This window comes from Molossus molossus, unplaced genomic scaffold (assembly GCF_014108415.1).
Source record: "Molossus molossus isolate mMolMol1 unplaced genomic scaffold, mMolMol1.p scaffold_m16_p_5, whole genome shotgun sequence".
Taxonomy (NCBI): domain Eukaryota; kingdom Metazoa; phylum Chordata; class Mammalia; order Chiroptera; family Molossidae; genus Molossus; species Molossus molossus.
Window position 1 is genome coordinate 48380522 of NW_023425388.1, and position 14195 is coordinate 48394716.

General features: G+C 41.9%; 1 pseudogene; it reads left to right on the forward strand.

The window, feature by feature from the left end:
• The first annotated feature begins 3627 nt into the window (after nt 1-3627).
• Nucleotides 3628-4143, forward strand: LOC118616935 (annotated as a pseudogene).
• Nucleotides 4144-14195: the final 10052 nt, after the last annotated feature.

Genomic DNA, 14195 nt, shown 5'->3' on the forward strand with positions numbered 1-14195 from the left:
AGGCCCTCGCCTCTCCCACAGCTCTTGTTCTGCTCCTGTGGTTCGGCACATTCGGCGTCCTCCCTTGCTCCCGGGACTCGGCAGCTGGATGAAGCCACACTGGGTACCCCTGGACCTGGGAGATGCAGGGAGCTGACGCACACAGAGGCCCTCACCACAGGCCATTCTCAGGCCCCACTTTCTTCCTTTCTCTTCTCTGCACAGGGTGGGGCCTCCTGCACTGATCAGCTCCTCCACCAGCACATAAGGGCCTCTCTGTGTGCCCGTCTAACCCTCAGCAGGGCCCGCACAGGCACAGGGACAGCCTTGGAGAGGCAGGCCCTGGTTGCTGGACTGCCTTGGTCCAGTAGAGCTGTCTGGATAGGGTGGCCTCACTTGGGGGAGGGTGTGGGGAGAGAGGATGGGGGTGAGAGTGAGGCTGACACAGGATTCCCTCCAGGCTGCAAATGCGCAGAAGCCCCAGTGACCGTGGTCTGGTCCCACTCCCCGACAGGGAGTCTCTCAGCATTTCTCTTCCTCCCACCTGCAGGTCAGACACACACTGCACTCTCCCAGGGCCTTTCTGTGACGTTTCCAGGGGCTGCCTCTAAATCCATCGCCTTGCCTCCTGCTCAGGAGGGCTATCACACTTGAGTGAATGAGTGATATTTGTTTAGGGACCATCTTCAATGCTGTTAACTAACATGTACATTTTAAAAGACAATTGGTACCAGCCTTGCCATAGCTCTCTAAACTGAGTAAAACTATTTGGGTCCTGTGATGGGACAGTACCAAGGAAATCAAAGCAGGTCCCCAGATGTTGGGAGCCAGATATGTGTCTGACAGAGTCCATGCAGCCTGGAGGTCTTGAGTCAGGGACTTGACCTCCCCCACAATCTCAAAGAATTAGGCTTGCATTGTGTTTGTGCCTCGGGGCTAAGTGTGACCCAATGTACCTTGAAATACCTGAGACAACAGACTGGGTGTTCCTTGGCGCTCCTGCTATTGGTAAGGCAAACTAATTCTATACAGCATTGTTGTAGCCCTGGGCATTATATCAAGAAGATCCTATTTTCTTATTTTTTTAATTCTCACCCAAGGACATTTTTCCATTTTTTTGTTCAGATAGAGTGGGAGGGAGAGAGAGGATGAGAGACAGAGAGAAACATCAACGTGAAAGGGACACATCGAGTGGCTGCCACCCACACAACCAACCAGGGCCCAGGACAAACTGCAACCGAGGCACGCGCCCTTAGCGGGAACCAAACCTGGGTCTCTCTGGACCGCAGGCCGACGCTCTAACCGCTGAGCCAAACCAGCCAGGGCCCTATTTTCTTATATCACTAAACTTTTGCTGTAAGGTATAAAAAGCATGTAATAAAGCATATCAAGGCTGATCCTACTGAGGACAGTGCTCCTGATCCCATATCCATGCCATTGTCTTCATTCCCACCGCTCGAACTCAAGGACTCTGCTCTCCAGGCTGGTGCCTGGCACCCAGAAAATAGTTCTGAACTATAATATGGGGCTGCAGGCCTGGCCCAGATGAAACCATTTGTGTTCGGAATCTTGCACTTACATTTGATTGTGCTGATATTTTAAGGACAACTAGAATAGAATTCTCTATTTTAAAAAAAAAAAAAATTGTGTTTTTTTTATTGATTTTAGAGAGGGAGGAAGAAAGAGGGAGAAAGAAACATCAATGAAAGAAAATATCGATTGGCTGACTCCTGCATGCCCCCTACTGGGGATTTGGTCCACAACCTGGCATGTGCACTGACCAGGAATCGAACCAGCGACCTCTTGGAGCAGGGGTTGACGCTCAACCACTGAGTCACACCAGCAGGGCTTTATTTCCTTTTCCTTAATAGTTAACAATTGCTAAGTGCTCATTGCCTGCTTTAGTTATTCAGCTTAACAATTACTAAATTAACAATCACTAACTTTTTAGTTAGAAATCACTACGCTGGTTAACACTTGCTAAGTGCTCATTCCCTGCTTTATAGGGCACATGTGGCTTGAGTCCTACTCAAACCAATTGCCAAGGCAGTTACAAGTCTGTATGGAATTTATAGTGAGTTTTTTTCTTAAGTGGACTATTGGTTGAGTATGAGAAATATTTTTCCACACTGAGAATATTCTTATACCAAAACTTCCTAAAAGCCAGTAATTAAAGCCCTTGATAATGCAGGGACCTAAAATAGTAACAACATTTTAAAATCCTGATTGGTCAAATGGTCTAAAGCACAGTAATAACACCTTATTGACCCTGCAGATCTACAGCGAAGGAATGTTAGGAACAGTGGACAGTATTCCATAGAGTTATACTCGTATTGTATTGAATACATTTCTCTTGGGAATAAAGAGATCTGTAGAATAATAGACTATCCGATGGGCTGATAAAGATGAACACAGTCCTGGAAAAGACAGCACGTTTGGCTTCTAAACACGTTTGGCTCTTAAATATTAAATACTCAGCCTTGAGAAGTTTTGCACTAGACCCACCTGTATTTCTATGTAATCCAGAGAAAAGCACATCAATCATTTCATAATGTTTTTCTTTGTTGAAAATTATGTAGTTACTTGGGTACACCTGCTGGAATTTAGCCTGTACAGTTCTTCCCCTCCCGTGGAAGCGGTAATGGCTTTTTCAGTACTTTCCATCTGCAGTATCCCAGGAATTTCAGGGCGTACCAGAAACCCTCACTCAGTGTCTTGCTGCATTTGGATTACCGGTGTGCTCCCCACCATGGCTCTGTGATTCAGGCCAGGTTCCTTCACCCCGTGTGTCCATCCTTGGGGCAGCCACCGTCTCTTACCTTTTCACCTGTGTCCTTGCTGTGCAGGCTCAGTCACTCATGGAGCTGTGCAGCAGAGTCAGAAATGGGCTCCTATTTCATCCTTGACTCATCAGTTTCCTTAATGGTCTCTGGTCTTAGAGCCAAGAGCTGAATTTGACCTCTTAGCCGGCAATTTAACCTCCGTCTAGTCATTCATTGAATAAGTCTGAGTCCTCATTTCAGTGGTATACTGGCAAATGTTTAAAAACCTGGCTTTCAAGTGATAGAGGGAAAAGGGGGCTGACATAGTATTTGCCTATTTCTTTGGTGTAAATATTCCCACAGTGGCCACTTTGAAGCTGACAAGGTGAAGCCATTTAAGGAAAGTGGAGCTGGGAAGACGAAAGCCATTGGCTCTTCCTCCTCACTACTGCTTCCTCCTCAGTGGCAGTGAGTCCAGAGTCTTGCTCCCAGAAATGTTGGTTCTGACCAAATGTTGACTGACTTTGATGATTCGTTTCTTTCAATAGCATTTATGGAGAATCTATCTAGGTCAAAGGCCAGGTACTGGGAATGAGAGAGCTCACTGTCAGGGGAGTCGTGGCTCAAATAAAATAATGCACTTTAACAAAACACCCATTTTTTTCAACTCTTCAAATGTGATACAAACGCAAATTAACTTGAATTAGGTTTAATAAGATGGGTTTACGAAGGACTTCAGGTCGTCTGTCCAGAATGGCTTCACGTGTGAAGAGCTGCTGTCTTTATTCAGCATAATGAGATATTGGAGAACGTGTGTCTAGAGAAACTTCAGTACTAATTTATTTCCTTCTCACCCACTTCCAAAAAGCATTTAGAGTAGTTTATTATGTCCTCAGCAACGAGAAAAAACAACCGGAACCCTCGGCACCAGCTCTGGGAGAAGCCAGAGGTACAATGGGCAGTTCCTTCCGAGGAGACGTGGACTCCATTCTCCAACAACCACTGCCGGATCCCACAAGGACTTGGGAATATCCTGAAGGACCGACCTGTGAGATTCTGAGGGAACAACTGGACAATATACCATCTTTTGCAGCAGTGTATTTTGAGCATCTTCTAGAGAAAAGAGAGAAAAGCAACTTTGACCCAGCAGAATGGGGGTCTAAGGTAGACGACTGCTCCTATAACCACCGTGCATTCAAGGAGCAAGAACCACCTGAGAAAGAAAAGTCTCAGACACCTGTGAAAGAGGAGACACCTGTCACAGCCTTAGAATCTTCTGAAGAAAAGAAAGAGGAGGAGAACGCTGCTGTCAAAAGCCATCTTCCGGGGACACTTAGCCAGAGAGGAGGTGAAGAAAATGAAACAAGATGATCTTGAAGAGAAAACAAAGAAAAACAACTGAGGAGACTGGTGTTGCTCCCCCCCCCCCCCCGAAAACATGAAAACATAATTCAAATCCATCAAAAATAATAATAATAAAGTAGTTTATTATGGGTTTTTTTTAAGAATAAATAAGACCATGCCCAGTGATCACAAAGATAGAAACTGAGACAAAAGGAGAGAGTAGGGAACAGCTAACTGAGGAGCTACTGAAAAAACTCAACTGTTAGCCTCCTAAGAACTAAGGGAAGTGCTTGTATGCATCAGATTTTTAAATAAATTCTTTTAAAACCCTATTGATTGCAGCATGATCATTGTATGGGTCTACAGTGTTTTATGTTGTTACTGTGTACAGTCCTGGGAATTAATTAATGTAATTAGAGAACACTTAATTGAAACATAAGAAGGATGTACAATTAAGAACATGTTTTCCTAAATCTGAACACTCAGGACCTATTCTGTGCTCAATAAAACAGGCTCTTGGAGAGATATCTGTCCTGCTGGCCACATCAACCTCTACACCTCCCCCTGGGCTCCTGCATCAAGTCTGTATGGTCACCTGGCATGACCGCCATGTCCTCCAGCCGGGCTCCCCCTGCCTCTCCTGCTCCCCCTCCAGACCGTGTCCCAGCAGCCTGCTTCCACAAGGCCCCTGTGTAGCCAGAACTCTACTCATAGAGTCCTTCTTCCTGGAACACTGTCCTGCCTTCCAGACCAAGTCCTCACCTCTTCCAGAGGCCAGTTCAGATTTCACCTTCACTAAGACCTCTCCAGCCACATTGAGGTCCCTTCTCCTTGCTGTCCTGTTGCACATTTCAGTTACACATTAACTATTCAATTGAGATTGTAAATGCATAGAAAGTCCTATGTCCTTTGTTTCATTTCTTTTTCAAACCCTTTCTTTTAAAAATTCTTTCATTGATTTTTAGAGAGAAAAACATCAATGCGACAGTGGAACATCTATCGGCTGCCTCCCGCACACCCTCTGTCAGGGATCGAGCCCACAACCTGGAAGAAACCAGATGAGATTAGAGAGAGAAGTAATGGGGACACAGGGTATGTGGGGCTCTTTAGGCCTTTGGGAGAACTTTGGCTTTAGGGAAGTGACAAGGCATTAGAAGGTTTGAGCAGAGAAATACCATGATCTGACTTTTGTTTTAAAGTTATGAAGTCCAAACTTAACCGGGCTTTGAAATAAGCAGTAGTTGCACTTGAATTCATAAACAAAACACCTAGAGGAAATTCCCTTTGATACTTAATTTTTCCCCAAGTTGTGTGCTCAGTTAGTTCATGACTAAGCTGAATTACAGGGGAATACACTTTGAGAAACTGTCTTCACAGATCTCAATCTGGACAAAGTGACTTCTGTCTATGTGTCAAAGGCATTTCTGGGTTGAATCCCATGCATGATAGAAATACTTTCGGAGTCTATCTAGATCCTGATTGGCACCAACAGGTTCCAAAGCTTGACTATTCCTGCTGGAAAAAACAAAAAACTACATCTCTTCTGGGGCTACTTTGTGTAATCAGCAATGAAGTATTTTTATTGCAAGCTCTATAGAGGAAAGGACCATGGCCTACATTTCTGTTTTAGTCTCCACTTTCCTGAGCTGGCAGAGTAGACAATCTTAATGATTCAATGGAATTGCTTGTGTATCTTTCCACCCTCACAACACCTATGTCAAAATGGTGGCAAGGAGTCAATGAGGATTAAATCCTTGCCTGGTGTCTGGTGGTGCCGAATACAGGGCCCCAGGGCTGACTTACTTGGTTACTTGATCAGACTGGGAAGGAAGGAACGCCTTTGCTCTGGTGATTGTGACCTCGGCTCCTCTGTCTCATAGCTTCTGCTTTTCATTTCTGGACCAGGCTTTGTGCTGATTTGTTTATCCAGATGTTTCCTGCTTTCTTGTGCAAGAAGTATACAGCTCTGCCACAGTAGCTGTCGCAGCCAGGAATGAAAACCTGCTCACCCAAAAGACGTCCCTTTCTGGAGGCTAGCTTCCCTAGATTCTGTCTCAGCCAGATTCTTCCTTTGGCCCACGTGGTCACATTTAAAATTCTTGTATTAGAACTCTTACCTACAAAATTCCCATGCAAAAAATGATACTGTTTTTGTGTTTTGTTTTATTTTAACAAAATGGAAACCACCACATCTGGTCTACCTATGCAGAATGAATAAGATGAAGTTCTGAGAGGATGTGAAAATGGAGGTGGAATGAATAGAAGCTACGCAGACGATCTCCCAGACCAAACGGGAATTACAACTAAAATAAAGACAAATCCTCAGAAAAAGGCAACAGAAAAGCAGCAGGACAGGACCATATAACCAGGGACACTGGTAGGATCTGCGGAGGTGTGAGAGGGTGCAGGCTGGGAGCCCGCAGACAACAACAGTCTTAGCTGTGAGCAGCGCCCTTGGGGAATGAAGACCAAGCCCGCTCCACAGCACAGAGCCGGGACAGAGTGCTAAAATAGCCACAGCCACTCACCTGGGGGCTACAGCAGAGGGATGGCAGACTGGGCTGGAACTCTGTGGGGACACCCGGGATTTGGAGGGCACTCAGAGTTTTTGCTGAGTTGTGGCCACAAAGGAAAGTGGCCAGTGTGCTCCTTCCCTGAGCTGTGGGGAAAAGCAGGAGCCCCCCCGCACACACACACCTCAGAGATTCAGCCTTTACTAGGTGAGGCAAAGAAATAAAAATTGAGGCTCATTAACAACCAGCATCTATTCCACCCTCTGGAAATCCTCTTATGCAGAACACCAGGGCTACATTCCAAGTCCCTGAGTAGCTGAGACTACTAGCCACCAGGAAAAATGCTAGAGAATAACTGAACCTTTCCTGGGCTTGCAAATCTACCCAGGAAAGTAAGACTTGACAGTGGTGTTTAACATGGGCCCACCCAGGCTCATCCAAACCCAGTACAGGGAGCCACAAACAGCAGAACACCAATCCCCACAGGGAAAATTTGACAGGCTCCAAAACCCACTGAGATAGCCAAAATGGTGAAACAAAGAAACAAATCCCAAAAGAAAAAACAAGAGAACTCTATCGAAGATGAGATAAATGAAATGCAGCTAAGCAAATTATCCGAAGTAGAGTTCAGAGCCATGATCTTGAGGAAGCTCAACAGCATGAGTAAGGACATCAGCACCATGAGTAAAGATATAGAAACATTGAAAACCAACCAAGTGGAAATGAAGAATGACATAGCAGAAATAAACAACACACTGGAAGGACTAACCAGCAGAGTAGAGGAAGCTGAGGACTGGATCAGTGAATTAGAAGACAGGGTAGAAAAAATCAACCAATCAGAAAACCAAAAGGAAAGAAAAAAAAAAAAAACAATTGAAGACAGCTTAAGAGAACTGTGGGACAACTGGAAACATAACAACATTCACATCATAGGAGTCCCCGAAGAGGAAGAAAATGGGCAAGGGTTAGAGAATATATTTGAAGAAATAGTGACAGAAAACTTTCCTAACTTGGTGAAGGAAGAAGGCATTCAAGTTCAAGAAGCACAGAGAGCCCCAAGTAAGAAGAACCCAAATAGGCCCACACCAAGACACATAGTAATTAAAAGGCCACAAATTAAAGACAAAGAGAGAATCCTAAAATCAGCAAGAGATAAGCAATAGGTTACCTACAAAGGAAACCCCATAAGGCTGTCAGCTGACTTCTCAACAAAAACACTACAGGTCAGAAGGGTGTGGCATGAAGTAATCAAGGTCATGAAAAACAAGGATCTGAATCCAAGACTACTCTATCCAGCAAGGCTATCATTCAAATTAGAAGGTCAAATAAAGAGCTTTCCAGGTCAAAAAAATAAGGCTAAGGGAATATGTTAACACCAATCCAGCACTGTAAGATATGCTAAAAAAGACTGCTGTAATTATCAGGAGAAATAGGAAGAAAAATATAACCACACTAAACAAAAATGGCAATAAATAAGTACGTATCAATTACCACATTAAATGTGAATGGTTTGAATGCTCCGATAAAAAGACACAGAGTAGCTGACTGGATAAGAAAGCATGACTCACTTATATGTTGTTTACAAGAGATCCACCTCACAACAAAAGACTCACATAGCTTGAAAGTGAAGGGATAGAAAAAAATCTTCCAAGCAAACAGAAAGGAAAAAAAGCTGGGGTAGCAATACTCATATCTGATAAAGTAGATTTCAAAATGAAGGCCATAACTAGAGACAAAGAAGGCCACTACATAATATTGAAAGGATCTATCCAACAGGAAGATATAACCTTGGTAAACATATATGCACCCAATATAGGAGCACCAACATATATTAAAATTTTTTTGAAGGACTTCAAAGGAGAAATCAACAGCAATACAATCATAGCAGGGGACTTCAATACCCCACTGACATCACTGGATAAATATTCTAGATAAAAAATTAACAAGGAAACACAGACTGTAAATGAAGCGCTAGACCAAATGGATTTAATAGATATCTACCGAGAATTACACCCCAAAACTACAGAATTCACATTCTTCTCAAGTGCACATGGGACATTCTCAAAGATAGACCACATGTTAGGGCACAAACTAAGTCTCTACAAGTTCAAGAAGACTGAAATCATATCAAGCATCTTCTCAGATCACAATGGCATGAAACTAGAAATCAATTGCAACAAGAACATGCAAAGACATTTGAAAACATGAAGGCTAAATAGCATGTTATTGAACAATGAATGGATTACCATGGAGATCAAGAAAGAAATTAAAAACTTCCTGGAAACCAATAAAAATGAACACACAACAACACAAAAATCTATGGGATGCAGCAAAAGCAGTTCTGAGACGGAAGCTCATAGCACTACAGGCCAATCTCAAGAAGCAAGAAAAATTTCTAATAGACTATCTAACCTCACAACTTAAAGAACTAGAAAGCAAACAAAAAGAAAACCCCAGAGCAAGTAGAAAGAAGGAAATAGTAAAGATCAGAGCAGAAATAAATGACATGGAGACAAAAAAAAAAAATTTTTCAAAGGATCAATGAAACAAAGAGCTGGTTCTTTGAAAAGATAAACAAGATTGATGGACCCTTAGCTAGATTCACCAAGAAACAAAGAGAGAGAACCCAACTACACAAAATCAGAAATGTAAGAGGAGAACTAATAACTGACACCAAAGAAATGCAAAGGATTGTTAACAAATATTATGAACAATTATACGGCAACAAATTCGACAATCTAAGAGAAATGGACAAATTTCTAGAAACATATAGTCTCCAAAAACTGGACCAGGAAGAGAGAGAAAACTTGAACAGACCAATAACAACAAAAGAAATTGAAGATGTATTCAAGACTCTCCCAGCAAACAAAAGCCCAGGCCCGGACAGCTTCACCAGGGAATTTTACCGAACATTCAAAGAAGAACTAACACCCATTCTCCTCAAACTATTTCAAAAAATTCAAGAAGAAGGAAGACTTCCAAACTCGTTCTATGAGGTCAGCATAATTCTAATTCTAAAACCAGAAAAAAAAAAACACTACAAAGAAAGAAAACTACATACCAATATCCCTGATGAACATAGATGCCAAAATCCTGAACAAAATACTAGCAAATCGGATCCAGCAATACATCAAAAAAATTATTCACCATGACCAAGTAGGATTCATTCCAGAGATGCAAGGCTGGTACAATATTCACAAATCAAGAAATGTGATGCGCCACATAAACAAAATGAAGAATAAAAACCACATGATCATATCAATAGATGCTGAAAAAGCCTTCAATAAAATCCAGCATCCATTTCTGAAAAAATACTCAGCAATGGGGAATTAGAGGAATCATATCTCGACATAATAAAGGTCATATATGAAAGACCTACAGCCAACATCATACTCAATGTGCAGAAACTAAAAACATTTCCCTTAAGAACAGGAACAAGACAGGGATGTCCACTTTCGCCACTCTTATTTAACATAATATTGGAAGTCTTAGCCACAGCAATCATACATGAAGAAAAAATAAAAGGGATCCAAATTGGAAAGGAGGAAGTAAAACTGTCATTATTTGCAGATGACATGATATTATACATAGAAAACCCTAAAGACTCCATCAAAAATCTACTAGAATTAATAAATGCATTTGGCAAAGTAGCAGGATACAAAATTAATGTCAAGAAATTGACGGCATTCGTATACAACAGTGATGAACTCACAGAAAGAGAAACTGAAAAAACAATCCCATTTACCATTGTGGCAAAAAAATTAAGATATCTAGGAATAAACTCAACCAAAGAAGTAAAGGGCCTATTTGCAGAAAACTACAGGACATTGAAAAAAGAAATAAGGGAAGATATAAAAAAGTGGAAGCACATACCTTGTTCATGGATTGGAAGAATTAACATCATTAAAATGTCCATACTACCCAAAGCAATCTATAGATTCAATGCAATCCCATCAAAATACCAATGACATATTTCACAGAACTAGAACAAATACTTCAAAAGTTCATATGAAACCAAAAAAGTCCCGGAATAGCCACAGCAATTTTGAAAAAGAAGGACAAAGTAGGTGGGATCACAATACCAGATATTAGGTTATACTACAAAGCCACTGTAATCAAAACAGCCTGGTACTGGCACAAGAACAGGCATATAGACCAGTGGAACAGAACTGAGAATCCAGAAATGGACCCAAGGCGATATGCTCAATTAATATTTGACAAAGGTGGCAAGAGCATACAGTGGAGTAAAGACAACCTCTTTAATAAATGGTGTTGGAAAAATTGGACAGCTACATGCAAAAAAATGAAACTAGACCATCAACTTACACCATACACAAAAATAAACTCAAAATCGATAAAAGACTTAAATGTGATCCGTGAATCCATAAAAATTCTAGAAGAAAATGTAGGCAACAAAATTTCGGACATCATACACAGCACTATTTTCACTGATACATCACCTAAGGCAACAGAAACAAGGAAAAAATGAACACATGGGACTACATCAAAATAAAAAGCTTCTGCACAGCAAAAGAAACAACCATCAAAATAGAAAGGCAACCCACTGCATGGGAAAGCATCATTGCCAATGATACATCAGATAAGGGGTTAATTTCCAAAATATATAGAGTGCTCATACAACTCAACAAAAGGAAAACTAAGAACCCAATTAAAAAACGGTCAGAGGAACTAAATAGACACCTCTCCAAATAGGACATACAAATGGCCAAGAGACATATGAAGAAATGTCAAGATCACTAATCATCAGAGAGATGCAAATTAAAACAACAATGAGGTATCACCTCACACCTGTCAGAATGGCCACCATCAACAAATCATCAAACAAGTGTTGGTGAAGGTGTGAAAAAAAGGAGACTCTAGTACACTGCTGGTGGGAATGCTGACTGGTGCAGCCACTATGGAAAACAATATGGTGTTGTTTCAAAAAATTAAAAATTGAACTGCCATTTGACCTAGTGATCCCACTTCTAGGAATATACCCTAAGAAGTCTGAAACACCAATCAGAAAGAATATATGTACCCCCATGTTTGCAGCAGCACTATTTACAATAGCTAAGATCTGGAAACAGCCCAAGTGTCCATCAGTAGACGAATGGATAAGAAAGTGGTGGTACATATACACAATGGAGTACTATGCAGCTGTAAGAAAGAATGATCTCTTATCCTTTGAGACGACATGGAGGGACCTGAAAAGTATTATCCTAAGCGAAACAAGCCAAACAGAAAAAGACAAGTATCATATGATCTCACTTATGTGTGGAATATAATGAACATAATAGTCTAAGTAATGGGGTAGTCCCAGAGACGTGGAAGTGGTGTACAGACTGACAATCCCCAGAAGAGGGGGTGGTGGGGGAGAGATAAACCACAGAACTTATATGCATGTATGCATGAACAGTGGACATGGACAACAAAGCTGGGGACAGGGTGGGGAGGGAGGGAGAAGGGGGAATCAGTGGGGGGAAAAGGAGAAACATCTGTGACAAAAATAAATAAATTGATTTTTAAAAAAAATTAAGTTCCTAGCACAGCACCTGGCTGAGGCTAAGTTTCCACTCATTTCTAATTGGTATCATCAACTGTTCCTTAAAGATAAGAGGAAAACCCCTGGGTTTATACTTTCAGATAGAGAAATGGTGAACCTCCCTTTATGTCAGCGGTTCTCAACCTTCCTAATGCCGCAACCCTTTAATATAGTTCCTATGTTGTGGTGACCCCCAACCATAAAATTATTTTTGTTGCTACTTCATAACTGTAATTTTGCTACTGTTATGTCTTTGGTGACCTCTGTGAAAGGGTCATTCGACCCCCAAAGTGGTTGTGACCCACAGGTTGAGAACCGCTGCTTTATGTGCTAGAGAGGGTCCCTAAAAAGGTGTACATACATTATTTATCTATCTTTTTTGAGCAAAAAATTAGATGAAACCAAAACAAAAATGAAGTTTCCTCACTTTAAATCTGTGTGGGAGGAGCTGCCTCTGAACTAGAGTGGTCCCATCCCACCATCTAGTGGACAGCAAGGGAAAAGCCAAATTTAGAGCAAAAGAAGCATGGTCATTTTGTTTCCAGTCTGTAATTCGTGGAAAATGTGTTTTCTAATCGGGATAATTTAAATTTCCTATTATATTTACTAGTTCAAAGATTTAATTGTATTAATTAAAGCAGGAAGACAATACTAGTATTTAAACTCTAAGCCCCCAAACTAAATTTCCTAAATCATGTAGTGATGAAAGTCAGCTGAGAGAAGGGAAAATGCTCCCCAGGTTTTGAGCATAAATTTTCATGGCCCACCATTCCCATTCATCTGGTCCTTTCCACCAACACACTTCATGTTTATTCTGGCCGTGGACAAGGACTGCCCCAGAGACGAGGGTCACATCCTGCCAACAGTCTGCTGGACACTGTCTGGGAGCAGAGTCATTCCGTTCATTTTCCAAGAATGCAGCAATTCTTTGTAACCTGCTTAAATCCTTGGCAAGGGCCTGTGTCCTTGGTTTGGTTTGGGGGAGGATGAGTATGTTTTTCCTTTCCTTTTATTATTAAGGCTGCTCATGACAAACATAACCTGCCTCTTCCTAGATATTTATGAGGACTTCCTTTTTTGTCTAGAATGAAAACAGTAGCAGCCCAATCTCCCCCAAGATTCAGTAATAGAAGCACACTTGAAGTACTCAGAGTTGTTCTGAGACCCTCTAGTTAATGTTATAATTACTATAATCACAGCACATGCTCATTTTGAATTTCCAGGTACTCTACATTATACACATTTGTGCTCATTTTCACACCAATCCTCCAAAATAGAAACAATTATCAATTATCCCCATTTTAGAGACAAGGGGACTGATGCTCAGAGAAAGGAAGTGACTGACCCAAGATCACACAGCTAGTGAGCACTTGGCCAAGTCAGAACTGCCCTCAGCTCTGACCCCCAAGCCCCTGCTCCTCCCACCCAGCAATGAGCCTCTCATCTGTCCACTCACGTGCCTGCGACCTGCCAGACCCAGGGCCTGAGATTCTGGGGTCCCCTCAGTGCTGCCACCTCCACAGTACCAAAGACGCTTAGTAGCACAGAGCTCATGGCCGTGAATCCAGGAGGAAGGATTCAGTATGGATGTGACAGCAAAAGGCAGCGCATGAGCTGCCCCTTCCTCCCCTGTAAAACCAGGGCCTTTGACTGAGGCGCGTTCTGCAAGGTTTGCTGGTTCTAAGAACTCTGGTTCCTTCCAGGAGCCGTGGGGGATATGGGTGGATAGGGCTTTGTCTCTGCTGCCAAACTCCCTCAAAGGGTCTTGTGAGGTGATTGTGGGTGACCTGCCCCCTGCCACAGCCCCTTTCCTCTTCTGTCTCCCAGAGTAGGACAGAATAGAACAGAATGAAATAGAATAGAATAGAATAGAATAGAATAGAATAGAATAGAATAGAATAGAATAGAATAGAATAGAATAGAATAGAATAGAATAGAATAGAATAGAATAGATGAAGACATCACACACTATGAGGGTAATACTGGTTCATAAACTTGCCTTTGAATTTTATAAGTGCACTTATGTGTGTACACTGTTAAAATGTGAAATCT